Source organism: Halictus rubicundus, unplaced genomic scaffold (genome assembly GCF_050948215.1).
Source record: "Halictus rubicundus isolate RS-2024b unplaced genomic scaffold, iyHalRubi1_principal scaffold0304, whole genome shotgun sequence".
Taxonomy (NCBI): Eukaryota; Metazoa; Arthropoda; class Insecta; order Hymenoptera; family Halictidae; genus Halictus; species Halictus rubicundus.
Window position 1 is genome coordinate 249,729 of NW_027488845.1, and position 13,197 is coordinate 262,925.

General features: G+C 36.0%; 1 long non-coding RNA gene across 1 annotated transcript in view; it reads left to right on the top strand.

Moving 5' to 3' along the window:
• LOC143364153 (uncharacterized) overlaps positions 1-9,881 on the top strand; it is a 218,055-nt gene extending 208,174 nt beyond the window's left edge. Inside the window, exon 2 of the long non-coding RNA XR_013084005.1 lies at positions 9,510-9,881. This is a non-coding gene — a long non-coding RNA (uncharacterized LOC143364153). The remainder of the gene's footprint in view (positions 1-9,509) is intronic.
• The last annotated feature ends 3,316 nt before the right edge of the window (positions 9,882-13,197 follow it).

Here is a 13,197-nt window from a genome sequence, read left to right on the forward strand (position 1 = left end):
CATGTCATCTAGTAGCTGTCTAGAAGCTGAAGTCGTTTGGTCGATTTATAAAAAAAGTTATTCTGATTTAAAGTGTCTGCCATCAATTATGAGACTGACTGCATAATGTATAACGAGAAGCGGCCGCACGTTTCTCGCTAAGCAACCTGCGCTATCTCCATGTTTATAATTGTGCAGTGTGAAAATGGTTTACTGCCTTTTTGGTTCGTTATCTCGGCCATTTCTTCTAAAAAGTGTACTTCCGTACAATGGGACAGTAGGGCTCTCATCAGCGAGCTAAGGTTTATGACCGGCTCGCCTGCACTCGCCCACTTAGGTCACCCGCTCTGAGTATTTAATCTACCGGCACGCGTATGCGTTTTGCTCTTCCCTCCCCATCGAGCCACTAGCTAGTTATTCATTATCGAAAAATATAAAAGTCTAAGACAATCTATTCTCAGGTTAGTTAGCTCAGATTCTGTCAAACAGTTTTTCTCAGCTTACCAGAATTCAGTCTTTTGACCTTTGGTGCGAGTACCAGTGTGGCGGCCTGTGCAAAGAGCACGCCGACGAACCGCCAGCATACATTGTAGACGCGGCGGCGACCTCGTATAAATACACATCAATATTATACAATATTTATATATCCATTCCTTTCAAAAACTATTTAACGAAGCTTAACGTTAATTTTTAACATTATAAACAATTTTGCAACAACACATTTTTACGACTGTACACTGAACCCCGGAATATAATATAAAGGAATATATAAAATACCGTTCTTTACAGATCACAGCTAGTTATTTACATAAATCTAGGAAATAGTTGTTATTGCATAATTATTTTCAATAAGGGTTATACAAATTCTGAATCAACATTTCACTATCAAAATATATAATAAAACATCGCAAACATTTAGCATTGTCAATATACTAAAATGCTTGATAATATCGATGTGCTGATCTTCCCGCTGTAACTCGCATCATGTCATTTTACGCCTGATTTTATTTCGAGCAGCTCGCATCGGTGCGGATAGCTCGCATCGGTGCGGGTAGCTCGCATCGTGCGAGTACTCGACTCGACTCGCACAATCGAGCCGAGCTAAGCTCAACCAGAGTTGGGCAAAATATTTATCTAAATAAAAATTTCGAGTAACGAATAAAAGATAAAAAAATTTTTATTTCCTTTTGGTATGTGTTGTGGTTTGGGTGTTCAGTAAAGGATTCACCCAATATAACAATAACCATTTATTAATGAAATAACAAAAACTCAACGACGTAACAAGGAACAAAGAAAATGAAATAACAATGAAACAAGAACTACGGATAAAGGACTACGAACAACTGACGGCGAATGACGACTTCTCACAACGACTGACTGACTTGAACTGACTGACTGACTGACCCTGTCATCCGTCAGAATCCGCGCTTATATCCTCCAGGAATTTCCTTCGAACAAGAAAACTTCTGGAGTGGGGATGTCGCTTCCTGTACGTGCCCCTTGGAGAAAGTTCGTGTCCTTGCACCGAACATCCTTGTCCTGGCGAAAGTCAAGGGTTGGCGGCCAAATGTGCACGCCAAGGAAAAACCCCGAACCTGGTCGCCAAATGTGCACCCCAGGTAGGAACAGACTTCCGGCGACTAAGTGTGCGCTCGGGAAGAGCTTGGGCCTGGCGACCAAGTGCGTCCAAGGTCCCAGCCCGCAGACGACGCTCCTACCTGGGTCCGATCAACCCTTCTCCAAGGGGTCCGCCACATTACTTGAATATTGTATTTATTCTTTTTTTTTATTCTATAACTATTACAGAATATATTTTGTTGAATAATCATTATTTTATAAATATCGCAAGAAGTTCCAAATTAATTAATTACACCTATAAATTATCGATTATAAAATAATGATTACAATGGTGAACAATATGGAAAATAAGAAGGCAATAAGAGTGTAATGAAATTATACAATAAAAGATAATTATTTTCATTCTACGCATTATACGTTTATTTATTGCCTCTGTCACTGACGTTTTTTCCATAATTCACGAGCAAATGTTCTTAGTTCCACAACCGACGAGAGTATCTCGACATTGGGGCCGTTACCGACCGCTCCCAGTACCCACCTGGGACCCACTTTGAGACACGCAGTTTAACACGGGGGCTGGCAGTCTTTATATATATCTCGTCGGTGCTGGCAGTCTTTATATACATCTCGTCGGTGGATCAGTGATAGTTCCACGTTCTTAGTTCCACAACTGACGAGAGTATCTCGACGTTGGGGCACCGACGAGATATATATAAACAAAGATTGCCAGCCCCCGTGTTAAACTGTGAGTCTCAAAGTGGGTCCCAGCACAGACGAGGTATAGGACTAGACCAATCACCATATGGGGCTTCGTGTCTCATATGTAAACAACTGGTTTTCTTACGCCCTCTACGCTGACGAACGATAACTGCTGGAACTAGATCCACAAGAATGATAAAATCTGGTCAAATACAAATGATTGACGAGTTATGTACGGGATGACTATATGTTCAAATTATATTTTTTTATTAAATGTCATAAAAAATATAATATTAATTATTACAAATATAACATTAAATAAATATAGATACCACATTTTCAAATTATAGAAATACAATTTTCATACATTTATTTTATACATTTTATTTATACATTTCTCCATACGTATAATTATTATTCGTATTTCTATAATTTTTTAACACTATTGATGCGCATCCATTTTGAATATACAGGGTGGCCCACATAACTCTGAACAGCTCAATATCTCGAAAACTATGCCATCGATTTTAAAGTTCTTAGTTTTAAATTGCATGGAACTGAAGGGCCTTTCTGACTACATAAACGTGAAGTGGCCTCCCTTCCCCTTTAATGGGGGAGGGGAGGTGCCTTTGTAATTTTAAATGGAACCCCGTATAAAATGTTACATATTTAGATTCTACCGGAAAAAACAAGTCAATTTTGTCTGAAACATTTTTTTGTCAGATACATCCATGATGAGATCTAACAGTTTGAAGTTTCGAGTTGCAGGTACTTGAAGCGCTCGGAAATAGCGTTATGGAATTATACGCGCTTGAGTCCTTTGCTTATTCATGAAGAAACACAAACAACAATATTTACAATTCTTGAGTTTGACTCACATATCTATGAAAATGTTTTCAGTTTAGAGCTGTTATTCAAGCAGTAACATTGTGATTATGGCTACTTTTGACACAGAAGTGAATATGTTATTAACGTTAGGTGTTTTTTGAACGTTATGGGATCAAAAAATGTCATGCAACATTTCATAATTTAGAAAAGCGGCTTCGCGAGCACGGTGAATTGTGTAAAAAAACTCGCAATAAACCTAAAGCTGTCACTAATGAAAATAATAGTGCCAGTATTCTTGCTGCAATTACATTAAATCCTCATATTAGTCAACGCACACTTGCACAAACATCACATATTAGTCGTTCATCAATTCAACGAATTTTGAAACGGCAAAAGTATCATCCATATCACATGGTTTTATCACAAGAGCTTTCGATAGCAGATTACGATCACCGCGTAAGATTTTGTGAGTGGCTGCAGGGTGTTGTGGAAAATGACTTTTTGTGCATAATACTTTTTTCCGATGAGGCCACTTTTATGAATTCAGGGCATGTAAATAGACATAATCTGCATTATTGGGCCGTGGAAAACCCAAATTGGATGCGATGTGTTCCCTTTGAACATCGATGGTCTTTAAATGTTTGGTGTGGCCTAATAGGAGATTTTGTGATTGGACCTTATTTTTTTCAAGAAACTGTAACATCTGCAAGTTATTGTGATTTCTTAAAAAATCATTTGCCTGCGCTTTTGGAAGATGTGCCACTGCACGTTAGAAGAGAAATGTGGTTCCAACAAGACGGCGCTCCTCCACATTTTGCAATCATCACCAGGCAATTTTTGAACGAAAAATTTGGGAACAAATGGATAGATCGTGGGGGACCTCGTCAATGGCCTCCTCGATCCCCCGATCTAACACCATTAGATTTTTTCTTATGGGGATATGTAAATGACAAAGTTATGTTTGAACCGCCGACGACAAAAGAGGATATGAAACAAAGAATACATGACGCTTGCGCTTCAGTGACTCCCGAAATGTTAAAAAGTATTAGAACAACTTTGATGTTTCGAGTAAATAAATGTTTACAAGCCCGTGGAGGACATTTTGAACATTTAATTTAAAGTACATTTTATTTCTTCACGAATAAGCAAAGGACTCAAGCGCGCATAATTCCATAACGCTATTTCCGAGCGCTTCAAGTACCTACAACTCGAAACTTCAAACTGTTATATCTCATCATGGAAGTATCTGACAAAAAAATGTTTCAGACAAAATTGACTTGTTTTTTCCGGTAGAATCTAAATATGTAACATTTTATAAAGGTACCACCCCTCCCCCGTTAAAAGGGAAGGGAGGCCACTTCACGTTTATGTAGTCAGAAAGGCCCTTCAGTTCCATGCAATTTAAGACTAAGAACTTTAAAATCGATGGCATAGTTTTCGAGATATTGAGCTGTTCAGAGTTATGTGGGCCACCCTGTATTTTGTAACTGAATTTGAAAAAGAAATTAAATTGAAATTTACTATATATTTTCATGTATATTTCATTTAAACAACATAAATTTTAGCTTTAAAGAATCATGTAAAATATCAATTAATATTAATTGTGAAATTCGAAAGAGTTAAGAATTAATTAATCAATAATTATGTAGTTGATCGTTTTTTGCGAGATGTCAATCTATGTGACTCAGAATGTAGTTGCGTTATTTTGTTTCACGTTTGTAGTGAGAAAATAAACGACGAACGCAATATGTAGTACGACACGTACGAACACAACTGCATTCATCGAGCTCGATCAGACTCGTCCAGTCGTGATGCCAGAATCATGGGTCGCCGCGGCGCGGCGCGCCGTCCCACGCGGCGGGGGTTGGGCAAACCCTTTCGCCGGCTTGGCCCCACTCAGACGTATCGTCGTCACATTACCAAAATATCGAGCGCCTGAACCGCAATCGATTCCCGGTTCGGCGAGACGCACATTTTGCTACAAATTTAAAACTAAAAAAGATACCAATGCGATATTTGGACTAGAAATTTTTTTTAAATCGGGTTTGATGTCGTATACTGAAATATGTTCTATATTTCTGAAATAATTTTTATTGTTGATTTTTAAGATAAAGCCGGATAAGATGGTCAAAAGTGCCTCCAAACCAAATTAATTTTTAGTCGCACCAGGCTCAACAAAAAATTACGAAAAAATTCATGAATATTCTATCTAATATCATACACGACTGAGATTTTTTTCATAATTTTTGGTTTGCAAAATCGTTTTTTCGAAAAAAATTCATATTAATAATCACGATGAGACACAAATAACATAATAACATAAACGTGGTCAACTGAAAACTTCGATATAAAATCGTCAATTTCATGCTTTCGGATTTGTTTAAAAATCGATTTTGCAACCAAAAATTATGAAAAAAATCTTAGTCGTGTATGATATTAGGTAGAATATTGATGAATTTTTTTTATAATTTTTTGTTGAGCATGGTGCGACTAAAAATAAATTTGGTTTGGGAGCACTTTTCATCATCTTATCTGGCTATATCTTAAAAATGGACAAAAAAAAAATTACTTAAAAAATATAGAACTTATTTCTGTATACACCATTAAACCCGATTTTTAAAAAGAATTAGTCCTAATTTCGCATTGATATTTTCTTTTAGTTTAAAAGTTGTAGCAAAATGTGCGCTTCGCCGAACCGGGAATCGATTGCGCTAATCGGTGGAACGCGTCGAATAGTCGAGCAGGCAGCTCAGACGACGTTACGAGTCGGCGGAGACCGGAAACCGTTTTCCATAAGAGTTTTCAATATCAATTTAGTCTTCGTTATTCTCCGATTTATAGCGAATTTAGATTCGTTTTTATCAGAAAAACATCTCCAATCGGCTCATAATATTTTCATTACGATATTTTTAATAATAAGACAGTTGAGTTCTGGTTGTTCATTATTAATAGGCAATGTGTTACAATGTTGCCTTTCGTTTTCCGATCGTGGTCTTGAGAATTTCAGTGGCTCATTGTCAGTCAGGCAAGCAGCTGCCGGACACAACAATGCAAGCTCATAAGCATTGCTTGCTAATAAAAATCTAATTTTTGTAATAATTTATTGTCATGTTATGAAAATATGAACAATAAATTGTAAATATTTTTCTGGTAAAAATGAGTCCAAACACGCCATAAATATTATAGAATGAAAAGGAAGTTAAGGAAGTGTGTAGGAATAAAGTGTAAATAAATATACATAATTACGCGGAATATTTACCAAAAAAGTAACATTAATAATGATATATTTAAATACTAGCAAAAATACATAATAATGTTTTTAATACGAATTCCTCCGCATGTGGGTGAATTTGTGCTTCTTGATGCTCCCTACATATACGTACATGTACATTATATATGTATATGCGCAGATGATCTCCTAGAAAGAATACATTACAATTAGACATAAAAACATACTTTTACATATGTAATAAATTCTACTAGTTATTGGGCTTTAAAAATCAAGCCACGTTACTATTAAAACCAGATATACCATTATACGTATAATGCAATTGTAATAGCATGCCACTCTTTCATCTTAGTTCTTCTATTACTTCCCAATGCAGTGATGTAGTACATGCAGTGGTCAAAGTAATAAAATTAACCGGATGGGCCACGTGAAGGCGTGAAAGAAGGTCTTATACATCCCAGAGTACATTAAATGTTTACCAACATCGGCATACGTGTACAAACGTATACACCACAATAAAATACACGAAGTTATATATTTACACATTTTATTAAGTAAAAGAACATTGAGTGTACTCCGAATCGTGAAAAAAAGAATAAATCAAGCAAAAAAATCGTTAAGAATATAATACAAAGTCTTTGCATGATAATAAAACATACAAAACAAAACTACTACAATCACCATATTCCTCGAGCCAAAGCAACTACAAATGTATTCCAAATATTACAATGCAGCTGTATATATTTCTTAATTGCTTCTATAAAAAAATCATTTACAAAATGTTTATTAACCTAGTTTCCGGAATTTCATATACACAACGTATACGCAAATCTCTATGCATGATATTCCGAAAATATGATTAATAACTGATTTTAATGAATTTATTATAGACACACTTAAAAAGTATATTGAAATGCCAACAGGATTATCGATAAAAATGAAAAAATTTAAACATGTCTGAAATGCGATAATTTGGAAAATGTTTTCGCGGAATTTTTTATACATCTACATTTCTTGCCGAGCCACACTGTATCCTTATGAATTTTTACTGTTAATGTAAAATATACAATGTCTTTCTTATGTTCAGCGCATTCGTCTTGGTTAAAGCAGTTTGGATATTTCTGTTCCACAGAACGTGAAATTATCGAAAATATCGATAGTTTATCTAATATGAATGCCTCGCTGCGTATGGATGGGTAAACCATGTCAAAAGTTTTATTTATAATTTTAAAAATGGCCGAAAAATGTACACTCGGGACACAAAGATGCCCAAATTCAATGTTATCGTGTACAATATATGCTCTAAAGGATAACAGTAGTTGCTCGTCTCGTGTGAACGTTGCATTATTCTCCAAAAACATATCGTAACACCTACGACATCCCGATTTTTCAATACATTTTTTAGCGATATACCCTGCAAAGTATTCAATCGCACACGATTCTAGCTAGCACACCGATGTTGACAGTTCTTCAATATTATCGATTTCAATATTGTCATCAAAACTATCATCATCTGTGTTCTCTTGGATAGCAGACAATGAAGCATCTGATTCCAACGTGGCTGATTCACATTGTGCTATCATATCCCCCGGCATTAACGGTGCAGCGTCATCAGGCATGCAGTTACCACTATGTATACTACGATTCAAATTCAATAATATATTTTTTTGAATTGCAAGACGCACCGCTTTTACCGAAGGATTGCGATCATAGGTGCCACCGTGCATTCGAAGAACGGAAAAAAAATTTTCAATGCAATCGCTGTTTAAGCGTGATGTTATAAGGAACATACTGCCTTCTTCTTTTAAATCGTTCCACAACTGCAAGGTGGCATTTATAGATTGCCGTAATTGCAAAAGACATGGATGTGTTTTACGACCGTTAGAAGAAAGTACAAACCAATTGCTCATGTTGGTAACATGCGCAATTAAATGTTGATCAATGTTATTAAAACGCGAAATAGCACGCTTCATGGGATTTGGATCACTGGTAGATCGACTGTTTAAATTACCAAACAAATCATTAAGCGTTTCAAAGAAACTAGCTGTGTGTTGTACAGTATTTGTATTAATGCTACCAGTGAGTGAAGCGGTAAACATAGCAGCTGACACTCTTTTGCTAAAAACTTGAAGAGCAAGCTTACACTTCATTTTATCAAAAGAATTTGGAAAAAAATGTTTATCGGATAATTTGTAAGCTGCTCGCGTACTTTTATCTTTCTCCAAACTCCAGAGAAGTACTACATCGCGCCACGAAACTATACAGTCATTAATAGAAAAATCATAATTTAATAAATTATTCCTAATGCTCTTGAATAAATGTAAATAATCAAAAATGTAATAAATTTTTTGACCATTTCTTATAAAAAATGGCTTCTCAACAGAAACACGTTCATCTGCTACGCTTTGATAACTACTTCCCTGATCGGAAACAACTGCTCTGACTTTCAAACCTGTCTCATGCAGTGCATCTAATATTTCATCTAAAGTAATTGATAAATCATGTTTTTTAACACCAGTTTTTGATACAAAGAAAGGCAAAGGTTGTTTCCAATTAGTGAACAGCCCGCGTATCATAAATACAAGAACCTGTGTACCCACAGCTACATTTCTACCCAAAAATCCTAAATCTTCGAAACCTTCAATGACCTGCCGTTTTGGGTGGAAATCGAGACACTTTTTGATGGCCATTTCATCAAATACAAGGGTGGAATTACGATCTGCAATTTCCATGTAAGAAGATTTTAATTTTATCGCGTTAAATAAATTTGGACAAATTCCTGGCCAAATGTCGATTTTCCCGAACCATCGACTAATTGTGGATGGACTTGGCAAATGAAAACCAAAAATTTCACGCATTTTATGGTACAAAACGGGAGAAGTGTAGTGCATTGTAATGCATAATTGTTGCTCCTTTTTCGAAAAAATTCGCCACGATTTGAGTTTAAACAATATGAGGATGACAAATGTCAATAAGTACCCGGAAATTCTTTTAGAAATTGCGTTCTTCAAACATGTATCATCGATATTGCCTGAAGAAAGCTTATCTTGCAACCGATTCATTGCCTTACACTTTGCCCGCAATTGCAAGCGAAGAGCCTTATATTTTTTCTTCTCTTGCTCTAATTGCACCTGGGTTTCCATTAGCTGCTGTTCCAAACCATTACAACTTTGTATAGACATAGTGTCTGACTCAGTGCTAAAACTATTATTATTCATATCGGACGAATGAAAAATTTCCGGTACGGCATCTTTGCGCAGTCTACCCGACGCGTAAAAAGAATGATTAGAAAAATGTTGACTGCACACATATTGATTTTGTAATTTTTTATCAGACATTTCCACCCAATCATCTACGCCACAGTTAATCAGCCACGTTACGCACCTATCACTATCTCTCGTTGGAAATGAATGAAAAGAAATATTGTTCGTTGTAGTACGGTTTGTTAAACCACAAAAGGGATAGGCACACTTTTTATAGTGAGTTTTCCGTTCATTCCGCTTCATTGTATGCGAGAAATAGGATAGCAAAGTGATTAGAGAGAAAATAAGCAGATTACGGAACACTAGCTTTCTATAATAGTAAATGCGATATTTACTAAGCGCATGCAATATAAAATATAAATCCCATAAGCTCAACGTTTAAAGGTCCCTGAACTACCCACACCACGGTGGGTACCCAAAACTTCTTTATTCTTCATTATTTTTTCATGGGACTTCCACCAACATATTCGTGGCAGTTTTCGAATGAAAATGATACCAAATATGATATAATTCTGATAATATTTACTTGTGAAATGATGCGGAGAGTCGAAGCGTTCGGGAAAGATAAAAGACTGGCGTGAACTCAAGCCTTTAAATCAAAACTTGCACTCTTTTTATTATTAATTATCTTTTTATGATACTTTCACGAATATATTTGTGGAATTTTTCTGATTAAAATGATACCAAACACGATATTATTCGGATCATGTTTACACTAATTTTTGTTAATATAATTGTAATAGAAGGTGGCTTTAATTGTTCATTACACAAGTAAATATCATCGGAATTATATCATATTTGGTTTAATTTTAATTAGAAAAATGTCACGGATATGTTGGCGAAAGTTTCATGAAAAAATAATGAAAAATAAAGAAGTTGTGTAATTGGATTAGTAGTGGTCTTCTGGTCTCACACCGATATACCCGACCGTGTTATGTTACACACTTCGGGAGCGGCGCGGCGGCTCTCGAGCTTCGCTGTTCTTTTCTACATGCAACATTGTATCGGAGAGAGAGAGAGAGAGAGAGATTTTCTTTGCTTTCTTGTCCCTATCCGTCTATATGTCCCGTGTTTGGGACATTCAATGTGTAGGATCATTTACGATTCCGGCGTACACTGTGTGATGCAAATGCAACATTCGGCAAGAACCACAGATTTCGTCTAAATGTCCCTCGCCAGAATCGCGTAAGGGACTTATATCGAGAATTCACTGTATTATCGCCGTAACTGTTGCAAAGGTCTCTACCGTAACTGTCCAAATTTTATCTGCACCACTGATCCCCTTGGAAGCATTTAGTCAAGCGGTAAGCACGCTCTACGGTGCAGCAAAGGGTCGAATATCGGCGAGACTCACACTAATGCAAGCAAGGCAAAAGATAATAATTTTTCTAATTTTGTAATTTCTTTTATCAAACTTTTACCATCGTATTCGCCTTGTTTTTCTATTTCACATGACACCAAACACGATACAAGTACGATTCTAATTACTCGTGTAATAGGCGATCAATGTTTCAGGCGCGGAAGATGTCGGCGAATGGAAAAGAGAGAGACGCGGAGAGTCGAATCGTCGAACGGCAGTCCCTCCTTCTCTTTTAATCGCTCTCCTTCTCTACGTTCGGCACACTACAAAGAATGTAGCATCTCTACTAGAACTGTCGCTCGATAGACCCGACGATACGAAAGTTACGGGCAGACTACTGTAACACAATAACTGAAATCTGGGGCTCAAATACGGGCATACAGGGTCAATAAGTATGGGGATTGATTTTTTCCTGCCAACGGGAAGCTGTGGAAACCCGCTGGTAACTCTGCATTGATGCAGCAGGGCCATATTTTGAAGATTATCAACCCAATGTAAATATATCTTCAATAATTTTTTTTATGGCTTCAGTCCCGATACTCATTGGACAGATATTAATCATTAGCTTGCCTTTTGTGACATTTATCCAGGATCTCTTGCGGCACAAGACGGGGAAACACCAAATATCCATTCTTCTCGTAAAACGCTCGTTGTTGCAACGACAGAGACTTATTCTCCCTCGTGAAACGCATGCTGTTGGACATTTTCAGCGATACGCGTCTGCCTGTTAACATACATTTTGACAAATCAAAAGAAATTTTCAACATAGACATGTTTGCAACACATGAAATAATCTTCATCTGTATGCATTTATGGCACATGGATATTTGTTCCTATCGACAAATGCAGAAAATGTATATTTTGTATAAATATATCTATGCATCATTAAATATACATATGCATTTTTTTCAAGTTTGAATATGTTGTAGTTTTTAGTAATCTATGAACTATGTTTAGTATCTATGAACTGTGTAGTTTTTAGTAATTTATATTGTAGATTTCGTTGATTTTACAGACAAGTAAAAGAAAGTGTCACTCTTTTTTCATTAAATTATATGACTAGAACTAACAAACCTATAAAAATAAGTTTTTAGGACCTTATAGTGATAACTAGACTGCGGCTCTTTATGCATTTATGGCTTATGAAAATGTTTAAAAAATGCTATAAAATAAAATTCGATAGAATTTAGCATGATTTTCATTTGTTTTGGATTTACAGAGGCTGTTCCCATAAAAAGTAGTTTTTTATTTCATTTCATTTTCTGGAAATTTGTCTGCAAAAATTGGAAATTGCATAAACATCCGCAGTCTAGTGATAACATAAGAGTGTGTACTCAAAATGTTGTCATTTGAAAAAAATGTTTCTTTCACCATTTATTTTGCAACTGTTTTAAACAAATGCGATGTTTTCATGGCAGGAATATTCTTAAAAATTGAGGATTTGATTCTGAAAAAAGGAGGATATAGCCCAAAGTGTCTCCTTGGCAATTCTTTTTTTAAGAATTAAAATTATTTGAAGTGAATGCTGCACTTATGTTACCTCGTTCGGCCGCAGTTTCTACCGCCACCCGTCGGAGGCTGCATATCATGGTGCAGCGTTCATTTCAATAACTTTCATTTCGTCAATTTTAAACTGTCCGATGTTTTGAAAAAGGTCCTCGTATTCTTCAAATTTTGAAAAATGTTCCTGCCACGAAAACATTGCATTTGTCTAAAACAATTGCAAAATAAATGGTGAAGAAAACATTTTTTTTATTTCAAATGACAACATTTTTAACGTACAGTACACTCTAAGACTGTGTGTGCATTTGAGAGTAAAACTGTCGCGAGTTGCTCTCCAGAGTCAAATTCGTCAGTGTTTTATTATGCACGAAAGGAATAGCCCTCTCCGGTAGCAAATACTTCCGATGCAGACATGTATACATATGCTTCCATTTTATATATATATTGTTAATATTATCTAACACAAACTGTTATGTTTTGTTTATCACATTCACCATATAATTATTATTACCTAAGCCTTATCATTCAATTGAAAAATAGGTTGTATTATCACGTTTTATGTAAAACTAACGAAGTGGGTTTACACTTTTGCTCGTCACTGTAATAGTTTTAACCCTTTGCACTCGAAGCCATTTTAACTCGAAAATCAAACATTTTTTCTGACTTGGAATATTTCCATTCTATGTACACAAGAGCCGTCGGACCAATACACCCAGTGGAACTGAAATTTTTCTTTTTCAGTAGGACTTTGAAATTAT